Source organism: Octodon degus, unplaced genomic scaffold (assembly GCF_000260255.1).
Source record: "Octodon degus isolate 3935 unplaced genomic scaffold, OctDeg1.0 scaffold00144, whole genome shotgun sequence".
NCBI lineage: Eukaryota > Metazoa > Chordata > Mammalia > Rodentia > Octodontidae > Octodon > Octodon degus.
In genome coordinates, this window is record NW_004524720.1 from 7,445,448 (window position 1) to 7,456,992 (window position 11,545).

At 36.6% G+C, this 11,545-nt stretch overlaps 1 pseudogene; it reads right to left on the reverse strand.

Annotated features, from left to right (window-relative positions):
* Window positions 1–5,481: 5,481 nt before the first annotated feature.
* LOC101570483 overlaps window positions 5,482–11,545 on the reverse strand; it is an 18,114-nt pseudogene continuing 12,050 nt past the window's right edge.

An 11,545-nucleotide genomic window follows, 5' to 3' on the forward strand; every position in this document is an offset into this window, starting at 1 on the left:
GAGAGAGGTAATTTTTCTACTACTTCTTTGGATTAATTTCCTAGCTACAAAGTTTACCAGAGGGTAAGGGAAAAGATTTACATTTAGAGCTGGGGAGATAGCGTGGTGGTCTAACTGCCTGCCTGGCAAGCATAAGGACCCAGGTTTGATCTCCTGTACCATATGCTGTGCCAGCCCCATGTTGTGCCAGCCACCAAGACTGGGTGTGGTGGTGCACATCTGTGATCCCAGCACTGGGGAGACCGAGACATGAGGATCACTATGAGTGTGACCTACGCAGCTAGACCCTGTACCAAATAATAAATAAATAAAAAGAGGGGAAAAAAGATTGACATTTAGAGTAGCAGGTGCAATTGTGTGTGTGTAAAAGGCAATATACAATATCTTATGAATAGCGAGTAATTCACAGAGTTTTAGGTCAGAAAGATTCCAACTGAGTAAACAAGAAAGACTGCAATCTTTGTGGACCTGTGGGCAGATAAAGGCAAGAAAAATTTAGAATCCAATCAGAATCAGAAAGCCAGGTTATAGAAGACATTAAGACCACTCAATATTTTTTCACTTTCTATTTTTTGAGTATCTAGAATAATCATATGTTCCTGCTTCATTTGAAGTTATACATGGTTATATGACTGCTATCAGTGAAATATGAGGGAGAAGAGTTTATAATAACTTCATGCAGAAGTTCTATTTTTATTTGATTTATTTATTTATTTGTTTGTTTATTCATTGTATTTTAGGGAAGGGTCTACAGGGTGTTCAGAGTCTCACTACTAGATGGGACTTGGAGCGATCTGCCTGTTTACAGCCTCCCAAGAGCTGGGATTACAGGCGTGCACTACCACGCTCAGTCTCAATTGCTGTCTCAGCTTGCCCCGGGGGCGGGGCTAGCAAGGCAGGCCAAATCCCTGGCCCCTAAACCTGCTTGCAGATGCTTTAATCCACTGAGCTATTTGGCCTGGCCTACTTGTTTTAAAATCCAGTATACAAGTTGCCATGTTTGTTTCCTTGCCCTCAGCAACTTTGTCTTCAAATGTTGGAGTGCCTCTCAGTCTGGCCTCTGAGTAAACAAGGTATCAGGACCCCTTAGCTGATCCTCACTGGGAATGTGCTTTCATTGGGTTAAAAAAAAAAAGTCTTACCCTAGCAAATAAATCATTAGTTTTGGGGAAAACAGGTTAAAATTTCATTTAGTAGTTATTGAGAAATAAGAAATGTTATTGAGAAATGTTTCATGCATATGAAATAGATACTTGTCTCTGTGCAAGTTTCAGAAAGGTGTTTACAATTCTTGGCCACATTCTCATCGAACATTGTATTGTTTTCTTATTTTCTCACTCCCAAAACCAGTGGCAAGAATGACAGCACAAGGATGCTCTGCAGGTATCTCCTTTCTTCTTGTTATATGCATCCTTCATCTTTTCGAAGCTCAAACGTTATAGCATCGACTCAACTCCCCGCTTCTATCTGTGTCCCCAGAGAGTCATTATACAGAAGCCAGGGAAGTTTTATTAAAACATATGTCAGACTGCACTCTCCTCTGCTCAGTGTTCTCCATACCATCTCACATCTACCTGGACTTGAACTCAGGACCTTGTGCTTGCCAGGCAGGCGCTGTGCCACTGAGCTATATCTGCTGCCCTGACTTTCTTCTCCCTCTCTTTACTTCTGACTCCATCTAATCCTCAGCTCTTGCATGAAGGTGTGCCTGCTTCCTACTATCTGTGCTGCCCTTTTCTTCTCTCAGATGTGCCCCTGGCTCTCTCCTCCCCTCCCTGTTGTGCTCCAAGAGCCCTTCCCAGATCACTTTCTACACTGGAGCACTCTTACCTGTCATATTCACCCTGCTTTATTGTTTCTATGGTATTTATGCCAATGTGATCCAATATGTATACATTTGCTTATGTGTTTTTAATAAACAGGTTCTTTTAGTTAAAGCATTAACTTCTTGAAATCAGATTTATTACTTTATTTTGAAAATGTTTTATAAGTACATATTTTCAGGATGTAATATTTACTTTCATCTTTCAAAGTTTTTATTTATAATTGCTTATTTATTTATCTTTTTTGAGACAGGGTCTCACTGTGCAGCTCAGGCTGGCCTTGAGTGCACTTTGTCATCCAGGCTGGTGCTGAACTGTCAACAATCTTCCTGTCTCAGCCTCTTGAGTGCTGGGATTACAGGTGTGCACCACCACACCCTGCTTTTTTCCATTCATCTTAAGAAGAAGTAGCTGTACTTAGCATATCTTTATTTTTTTTCCCTTCTTCTTCCTACCCACTTCCCTCCCACCATATCTAGATCATCCTCTCATTTTTATTATTATTACTTTTTTATTCATGTTTGTGACATATATAGATTGTATTCATTGTGGATAGTTAGTACATGTTCAGAACAGTCCTGTCTCCTACCCCTGCCCCTGTACTCCCCTCAATCTAGTAGCCCCCTTCCCATTTACAAAAATGTCTATATTACAGTTTCTTTTCATTGGTTTTTCTTTCTTCCTTCCTTTCTTTCCTCATTTTTCAGTGCTCATTCTATTTCTTTAGGTTACTTTAAATAACTTAGTCCTTGGTATACACATCTAGTAATAGAATAACCTCAAGTTTAGAGTCTTCTTATCATATAGATATTAATAAATAAATTAGAAAAAACATTCTTCTTACTTCTAGAAAAAAATAAAACCAAGTTTCATGCCAAAATAATCAGGGAATAACAATGGTTAACACAGTTTTGTGCTATTGTCAGTTTCGTATAGGTAACAGAGCATATTTTTTGTCTATGACTTGTGTGCTAACATTTTGACCATTCTTTTGAGATTGTGGTACACAATAAGTTAGCTGTTATTCTTTCACCAGTTTTTATTTTGCTTTTTATTTTTACCTTGGATTTCTTCTATGAGAGAAATGGTATGATATTAATGTTTGTATGTCAAGTTATTTCACTTAACACTATGGTTTTCTTTTTTTATTCATTTTAATGAGACAAAACATATTATGTTTTTAAAGTGCATCTATTTTTCTACAGATGCCCTGAATGTATCCATTATAGCTAAATAGTATTCCATAGTATAGTATAATAGTGTTATATGTAGATATCACATTTTCTTTCTTCATTCATCTGTTGCGGGGCATAGAGCTGCTTCCAAGATTTACCTTTTATGAATTGTGCTGCTATAAACATTGTTATACATATAATGGGATGTCTTTGCTCCTTTTGAGAAAATACCTATAAGCAGAATAACTGGGCAGAATGAAATTATAAGCTTTAGCATTTTCAGAAATCTCCATATTCAACTCCATAATGGTTCTTTCATGGTGTGTCTTATCATTGGCCTCAGAAACAATATCGATGCTTGTTTGTTAAACTGGATCTGTTTCAAGATTTTTCCCTTCTAACCAGCAGAATCTGGTTGGTCCCTGGAGTTGACCTGGGGACTCTTGATTTCTGCATCTGCTAACTCAGATTTTTTGAATCTTTATGGAAGCAAGAAAGAGCTCTTGCTGGACCAATTGATCTTGCTCCTTCTCTGTCTCCAGGTATGTGATCTGAGATGGGCCTCTGCTATCTTGGCCTTTTTTCACTCTGCCTAGAGTGAAAATGGGTTTCCTCTACCCTCGATGAGCACCTGAGAGGTGCAGAGTTTCCATGCTTGGTGTAGTGATAGAGATAGGGCTAGTGTAAGTTGAGTCTGTCCCAGGAGTCTAGCCTCTGTGGTGCTGGCTAATCCCCTCAGACTTTGGCATGGTCTGAGGATGGCCACTTCCTGGAAGGAGCAGGGACTGAGGTGGCGTAGACCATGAGGGAAGCACTGCTTTCCTTTTTTAATAATCCAAGTATTTCGTTTGATCTATACATGTCATCTTTCAAGTTAATTTTCAGTTTCAGGGTGTGAGTACCTCTCCTTATATTTTCAGTAAATCTTTTCTGAGCATCTCTAGCATGACTCCTCCTCTAGTCAACCATGTTGGATCTCCCTTGAAGTTATTTTATGTTTGTTTTGTTCCCAGTGGAATTTCATTTCCTGAAAAAAGATGTAGCACAAAGCTGTTGTTCAGTAATGAATTGGAAGCACTCCATCAGGCTCATCTTCTGTCTTCTGCATGGTGGCTTCTAATTACCTTTCCTGGATCCCTGAATGCCATTCAATGGCCAGTGTACTCTCCAACCTCAAGTGTAAGATCCCAATGTGCCACTGAGGCAGTACAGGACAGAAATGTAACTTTGAAGTTCCCAAATGAACCCTTTGGCAAAATTTATACTTGACTATGAAGGAAAGAGATACAGCAAATTTTGAGGGTTTTGACACAAAGCTAAGTTCTAAGAATTTTATTTGTGAAAATATGACATTGTATCTTTACATTTTGGATCCAACAATGTTCTTTAAATAGTGAAGTTTTGATTGAATTTGATGAAAGTGTTTGGTTTTGCTGCTTATTTGTTTGGTTTCCCCTTTACTGACATCACTTCACAAGTTAAAACATTAAAAATCATCCATTTTTAAACTCCTAAAGTTAAGTACTCTAGAAAACTGAAGCCAAGAGCGATTTCATGATGCCTGTATGTTCACAGACCTAGGATATAGCTGAATAAGAGCTATACTTCTTTCCTCTTCATTTAACATCAGTTCTGCTTTCTCTACACACAACCCATTCCTCTGAGAACTACTATAAGAGTAATACCCTCCCCAGATTTGTAGTACACTTATCTACTGATATTTGTTGTTTGGGTCATTTGGTATATAGAGGCTCTATTAGAAAATCAAGACTCTTCTTTCTAATTTTTCTGAGCTTATTCTTCCCTGAAAAAAAGAAAAAGCATCAAGATCATGTACTGTCATTTCTTGATGTAACTCAAAGGATGAGGGTTAGTGCCTTGAACCATATTCAAAATAGGCTATGGTGTCAATCATAATTTCACTAATTAAATTAAAATCCAACTTTTTTGTGTGCGGAACCAGGGATTGAACTCAGGCCCTTGTGCTTGCCAGGGAAGCACTTATTCCACTGAGCCATTTCCCCAGCCCCAAAATTCAACATTTTGTTGGATCCAAACTATAAGGATACAATGTCATATTTTTTTGAAATGCTTAATTAAAAGCTTTCAGAAATGAGTGCAGGAAAATTACACACCTATAAAAACCCTCCAGTTTCGGGCAAGAGGAAATTTTCTGTGCAGCACTCTGTCACTACTCATTTACTGCGTCAGTCGGCCAGTAGTGTCTCACATTTCCAGGAGGCTTTTACATAATCTCTAAATGGACAGAAAGGTTGAGCAACGTTCTCAGTAGAACAGGGACACAGTGTGGATCTCCTACGTTGTCATCTATTTTTATGTTTCCATTAACAAGTGAGGCTGAAGGGTAGTGATTTATGATGGCTTTGTCCTAAGTCTGAGATGCTAATAACTTATACAGCAAGAAGAAAGCTGTAAAAACTGCTACTGTCTTCTTTCTTATTATTCCAAAGGATGAGTGTAATTCAGTCATAATGAAAGTTCTTAAATGTTCCTTCCAAAAACCCTTTCTTATCAGGAAAGCCTGGAATCTGATTATTGTCTCTTGAAGAGTATCTCATTTCTATGACCTTATCAAAAAAAACTACCAAGCTTGACAGCATTGGTAGTATAGCTAAGTACCGTGGATTTGTGCAATCCAAATTAATCTCTTCTGCATTGAAATCCTCAGCCAGAAAAGCAGTTCTAGTTAAAACTTCATGGCTCTCAATTTCATGAGTCTGGTCCAGTTTAATTCCTATTACCAATAGTGGGATTTCGTTATCACCAAACTTCTTGATTGTAATCCCCATTCATTACCAGGACTCCTGTTAGCATTGAATCTCTATTGAGAACTTCGAGTGACCAACAATATAAGGGTTTTTTTAATGATGCAAGTTTTGAGATGACTTTTTATTTGTTAAGTCATGGACTAAAACTATACCATTTACAGAGTTATAAAACACTGTTCTTGAGCTTTTCACGTTGCTGGCACTGTCCACAGAGCCTCCAACATCCCATAATTCTATATAATAGGTCTTTTCTTCTGGGGTTCCTTCCTTGTGAAGAGCCCACTGTTCACAATGAGTTTCCCAGCACCTGATTCTGGCTTAGAAGGTGGACTAGTGAAGATTTCCCAACACCTGAGGCTCCCAACACCAGTACATTTCCTGAACCAGGGATACCATCTTGCCCTACAGTGTCATATTTTAACAAATGAAATTCTTAGAACTTAGTCTTGTGTCAAAAACTTCAAAATTTGCCCTTATCTCTTTCCTTCATAGACAAGTATAAATTGTGCTAAAAGGTTCATTTGGGAACTTCAACATTACATTTCTGTCCTGTGCTGCTGCACTGGCATGTTGGGATCTTGCACTTGAGGTTGGATAGTACACTGGCCACTGAATGGCATTCAGGGACACAGGAAAGGTAATTAGAATCCTATATCTTCCCCCAAGCCTACCTAAAAGCTTAGACACCAGCCTGTGGCACAACTAAGGGATAATGGATAGTCTAAAAGGTGTAGCCAGGGAAAAGAAGTGAGGCAATTGGTACATGCCCTTGAAGGAGATGCTGGGACCCTTGTCCCTGGCCCTTTTTTAACTCTGTTTCCTGGACTCCATGAGATAAGCAGCTGTCTTTGTTCCATGTATCTGTGATGGTGCTATATCATCTATGGGCTACCAAGCGGTGCAGCCAGCTGACAATGTACTCAAGGCTCAGAAGCTATACGCCTAAACAAGCCTTGCCTCTTTCCAGGAGATTTCAATTATTTTTCACTGTGATAGATGCTCAACATGAGTAAAGTACTTTATGTTAGTAATTCACTTGAGAATAGAGGTTTTATAAAACATTTCACTAGGATTGGCGAGATAGTTCAGTTGACTAAGCACCTGGTTTGGCAAGGGCTGGTCCCATATGCTATTCTGGCCCTTCCCGCAGGGTGTGCTGAGTCAGTGACCAAGTTCAGGTCTGGTAGTACACGCCTATAATCTCAGTGCTGGGGAGGCTGAAAACAGGAGGATCAATATGAGTCTGAGCTGCGTGGTGAGACCCTGTACCAAATACATAAATGAAAAAAGAAAACTTCACTAGTTTACCTAAGTACTTTGTTGTTTAAAATAACAACATAGAAGTGCATAGAATAAAATGTGAAAGTCTGAACATCATCCTTTTTCAGTAAACATGTTTGTAAAAAACACTTCAAGTACTTTTTTTCTATGCATTTACCTATGTACATAAGTAATATTCTAAGAATAGCAAGTAAAAACCCTTGTAAATTTGTGAATCTCTCCTCTCTCTTTCTGTCTCTCTCTCTGTCTCTCTGTCTGTCTCTGTCTCTGTCTCTCTCTCCCTTTCCCTCTTTTTTTTATCTCGATTCACTATGGTCACAGTATTTACGTTTGAACTTTTAAATGACTTATAACTTTTATACCTATGAGGCAGTGTAAAGCCATGAACCCAAAAATCAGCATGTTGAGGAAATTTAAGAGTCAAAGGATTTAAGAAAATTAGTTGAGAGTATAACAATGTTGGAAGCAAGAAAACTGAATAGATTACCATAAATTAGGAAGATAAGGGAAAGGATATTCTGTGTAGTACATTCCTGAAAGTAATAATCTTTAATCATTCCCTTTGCTGCCCTTGGTATTGTTTTACTTTTTGGTGTTGTTTTTATTTATTTTATTTTATTTTAATTTGAAAACTGAAAACAGAAGCAAAAACAAATATAAAACAAGGACAGAAACAGGTTAACATACATCAATACGTATATTACAGATTTTCAAGACAAGGATAGCTAACTGATAATGATTACTATAGTATCTATTTTTTTCATTTTAATGAGAAAAAGATAACTTGGTATTATTTTATACTGTGTATGTGTATATGCATGCCTGTGTACATTTTGTACTTGTCCAATTAAATTCTACATTTTACTTACTATAGGCCAGATCTTATTTCCAAGTATATGCTGATTCCTTAGCTACAAGGCTACCCAGCATGTGTGCAGCACTAGATAAATGTGGAATGTCTGCCATGTTGACCTCTGGTTTTGTTTATTTTCATTCTTAAGGATCATTTGACCTAAAGATTGCTTAAGCTGATAAGAAATCTCTCCCTGACCCTTAGCACTATATTACTTAATGAAACTTCTTTCAGTTTTCAGTTTTATTTTGCACCATCTTGCTATCTGATCCATAAACGGATAGACAATGACAAATTCATGTCAGATTAGAACGAGCATGCAAGTTACTTGGGGCTGGAGAGATTGCTCAATAGAATAAGGGTTTTCCCAGCCAGCGCAAGGGCCTGAGTTCAATCCCTGGTTCCACTAAAACAAACAAACAAACAAACAAACAAACAAACAACAACAACAAAAGAAACAAGGAACCAGCATAGACTAATCATGAAAGCTGACAAGAAAAGTAGAATATCATCCATTCCTGTGTACAAGCCAGAGCCCTGGATAGAAAGTTCAACTTTGCAGAAGCCAAACAATTGACTTTTGTACCTTCCCATCCTACAGAATGTCTTTGAGTTCTACATAGGAGACACCCAGGTCATGATCATGAAGTATACATTGTGATCATCACTGACAAACTCAGAAATTCAGTGAATTTCAGGATTTAAAGGAATATTGAGTATAAATTAATGCAACATATTGATTATTTTTTCTTTTTCTTTCTTTTTTTTTTTTTTTTGGTGGAACCAGGGATTGAACTCAGGCCTTGTGCTTGCCAGGCAAGCGCTTATTCTACTGAACCATCTCCCTGGCCCCTACATATTGATTTTTATAGTTAAGTTCTTAAAGACTGTAATACATTTACAGTTAGAAAATTCTCTTTTGACCCATGTGAACATTTGAAATCTCCCTTTCTGAAACTTACACCCATTTATTGTACATTAATTAATATTTGAAAATTGAACTCCTCAGTATATGCCAGATTCTTCACTGTGTGTTGAAGCTACAAGATGGGTAGGGCACAGCTCTTGCTTCCAACAGGCTCACAGTTGGTTTATAAAATAGTCATAGACAAAGGATCTGCAAACTGTGGTACAGGGTATCAGGCTAAATCCTGAGGTGATTTAACTGACCTTGGCAGATTCAAAAGTTACATTTTTTGTTATATAGGTGTTGCTTTATCTTGGTCTTAACCATCCAGCAGGAAAGTATAATAATGAGGTATGAAAAGTAAAGCCATATTAATATGCTGAGCTATAAAAGGTTCAAGCTAACAACTTCTTACATTGCCAGTCCTAGGTATAACCCACTACTATTATGGACTACTGGACTATATTGGACTATTTTGCTGAATTCACAGACCTACAATATTTAAATGACAATGGAATACCCTTCTCTGACAAAACTAACAAAAAAGTGGATACAAATGAAGGACCATTTTGTATCTGTATATATAAAATAGTTAGGATAGATGTACAGCTACTTTCTCTTAATTCACTGAGAAGAAGATTTGTATTAATAGTGTTTGGACAGGATATCATGTCTGCATCTTGTAATATGGATAACCACTACCAAGGCAACAATATGCAATGTATTAATTATTGAAACAGTCCTATTAACTGGCATTGAAACTGTCTCATTGCTATTTGTTTCTCAATAAAATTAATAAAACAGTAAATAAAATAGTCATAGAAAAAATAAAAAATAATCATAGAAATATATAATTCATAGAAAATTTCTACACAGTAAAGGAAACAATAAGCAGAATGAAATGTCAACCTACATAATGGGAAAACTTTCTAGTAGTTACTCTTGTGATAGAAGATTAATGTCTAGAATACAGAGAACTCAAAAACACAGAAAAAGTAAACAACCAAATTGACAAGGAAGCAAATAAATTGAGCATAGAATAGTCAAAAGAAAAAATATAAATGGGTAGTAAGTATACGAAAAATTCTTCAATGTCTTAGCTATTAGGGAAATGCAAATCAAAATTGTGTTCCATCTCATCCCAGTAAGAATGGCTATCATCATCAACGTAAAAAGCAATGAATTTTGGCGTGGGTGTAGGGGAAAAGTAGCCCTCCTATAATTCTCATGGGAATGTAACTAGTACAAACACTGTGGAAATCAGTGGAAAGTCTTCTCAAAGCACTAAAATAATAGATATATTATTTGATGTAGCTGTACTATTATTTGACATAGTCTCAGAAAAATTAAAGAGAGTATACTTTACTAATGCTTGTATGCCCATGTTTAGAGCAGTGCAATCCACAATAGCTAAGCTATAGTAACAACCTAGATACACATCAATGGGAAAATGGATAAAGAAAATGTGGTATATACAAGAACGAAGGATTATTGAGCCACAAAGAAGAACATAATCATCATTTTCAGGAAGATGGGTCAAGTTGGAAAATGTTATGTTAAATGAAATAAGCCAGTATCAGGAAGTTTATTGTCATTTGTTTTCTCTTAAACAGTAATCTATAAATAAATAAATAAAACAAAGAAAGATTAAAGGAAACCAGAAAACAGATTATTGAAGATTATGAGGAAGGGATAAGGGAAAAGTGTGAAGGAATGAAGATGGAAATTGGGATGAAAATAATAAAATAAATTATTCACAAGTTCCATTACTCTAAAACCAATCTCATGATTCTGTATTACAAATATGTATCAGTAAAAATGAAATATATAATCTATATAATGTATGCATATGAAATAACATATTTTTATCCAGGAAAACTGAGGAGCTCCTAATCCTATCTAAGTGGCAGAGTAAAGCAAGAGAAAATTCCTATAGTGTGTGTTTTATCACATCTAATTTATTAACCATTCTGATATAATTATCAACTACTTGTTGACTCAACCACATCATCCAGTTCAAGCACTGATATCTTTTCTTATGAACAGTATTGTTTTCCCTGCAGATATAGTGACTGACTCATAGCTTTCCCCACTTTACTTGCACCCCTGTGAAAAAAACAATGAAACTTGACAAAACAGTCCACACTTTAGTTGTAGTATCTGTCCCTTGCCAGGATCCCTAATCTAATCCTATCAATGCATACCTTTCACTGAAGACCATTGCTGGGAGAAGGGTGGGAACACTATGGTGAGAAAGTGTGCTTGAACTGGGATACTTTAATTTTCTCTTTCTGGATATAAATTAGAAAATGTAGTATTCTCTCCATTAGAAGCTAACTTATACCAACAAGTAGCCAATACTATTGCTAGAACAGAAAATCAGAATGCATATTTTTGAACTATTGCATCACCCAATCCTGATATATCCTTCAAACATGTAGGCCCAATAAATGCATTTGCTCTTGAAATCACGTTGATTTGGTTTTTTTTTTTAAATCTTGAAATATTTTAATACCTCCAGAAGTAGCATATAGAAAATAACAAAGAGCATAATTCAAAAGGCAAGAGAAGTTGCAGTATGTTCCTAGATGAACAATAAAGAGCTCTCAATATGATAGTTATGCAGGACTATATAAAAGATATATTAGATGAACCCTTATTTAAGGGTCATTGCAGATTTCTATGAAACAGTACCAATCTTATGTTGGGTTATACAC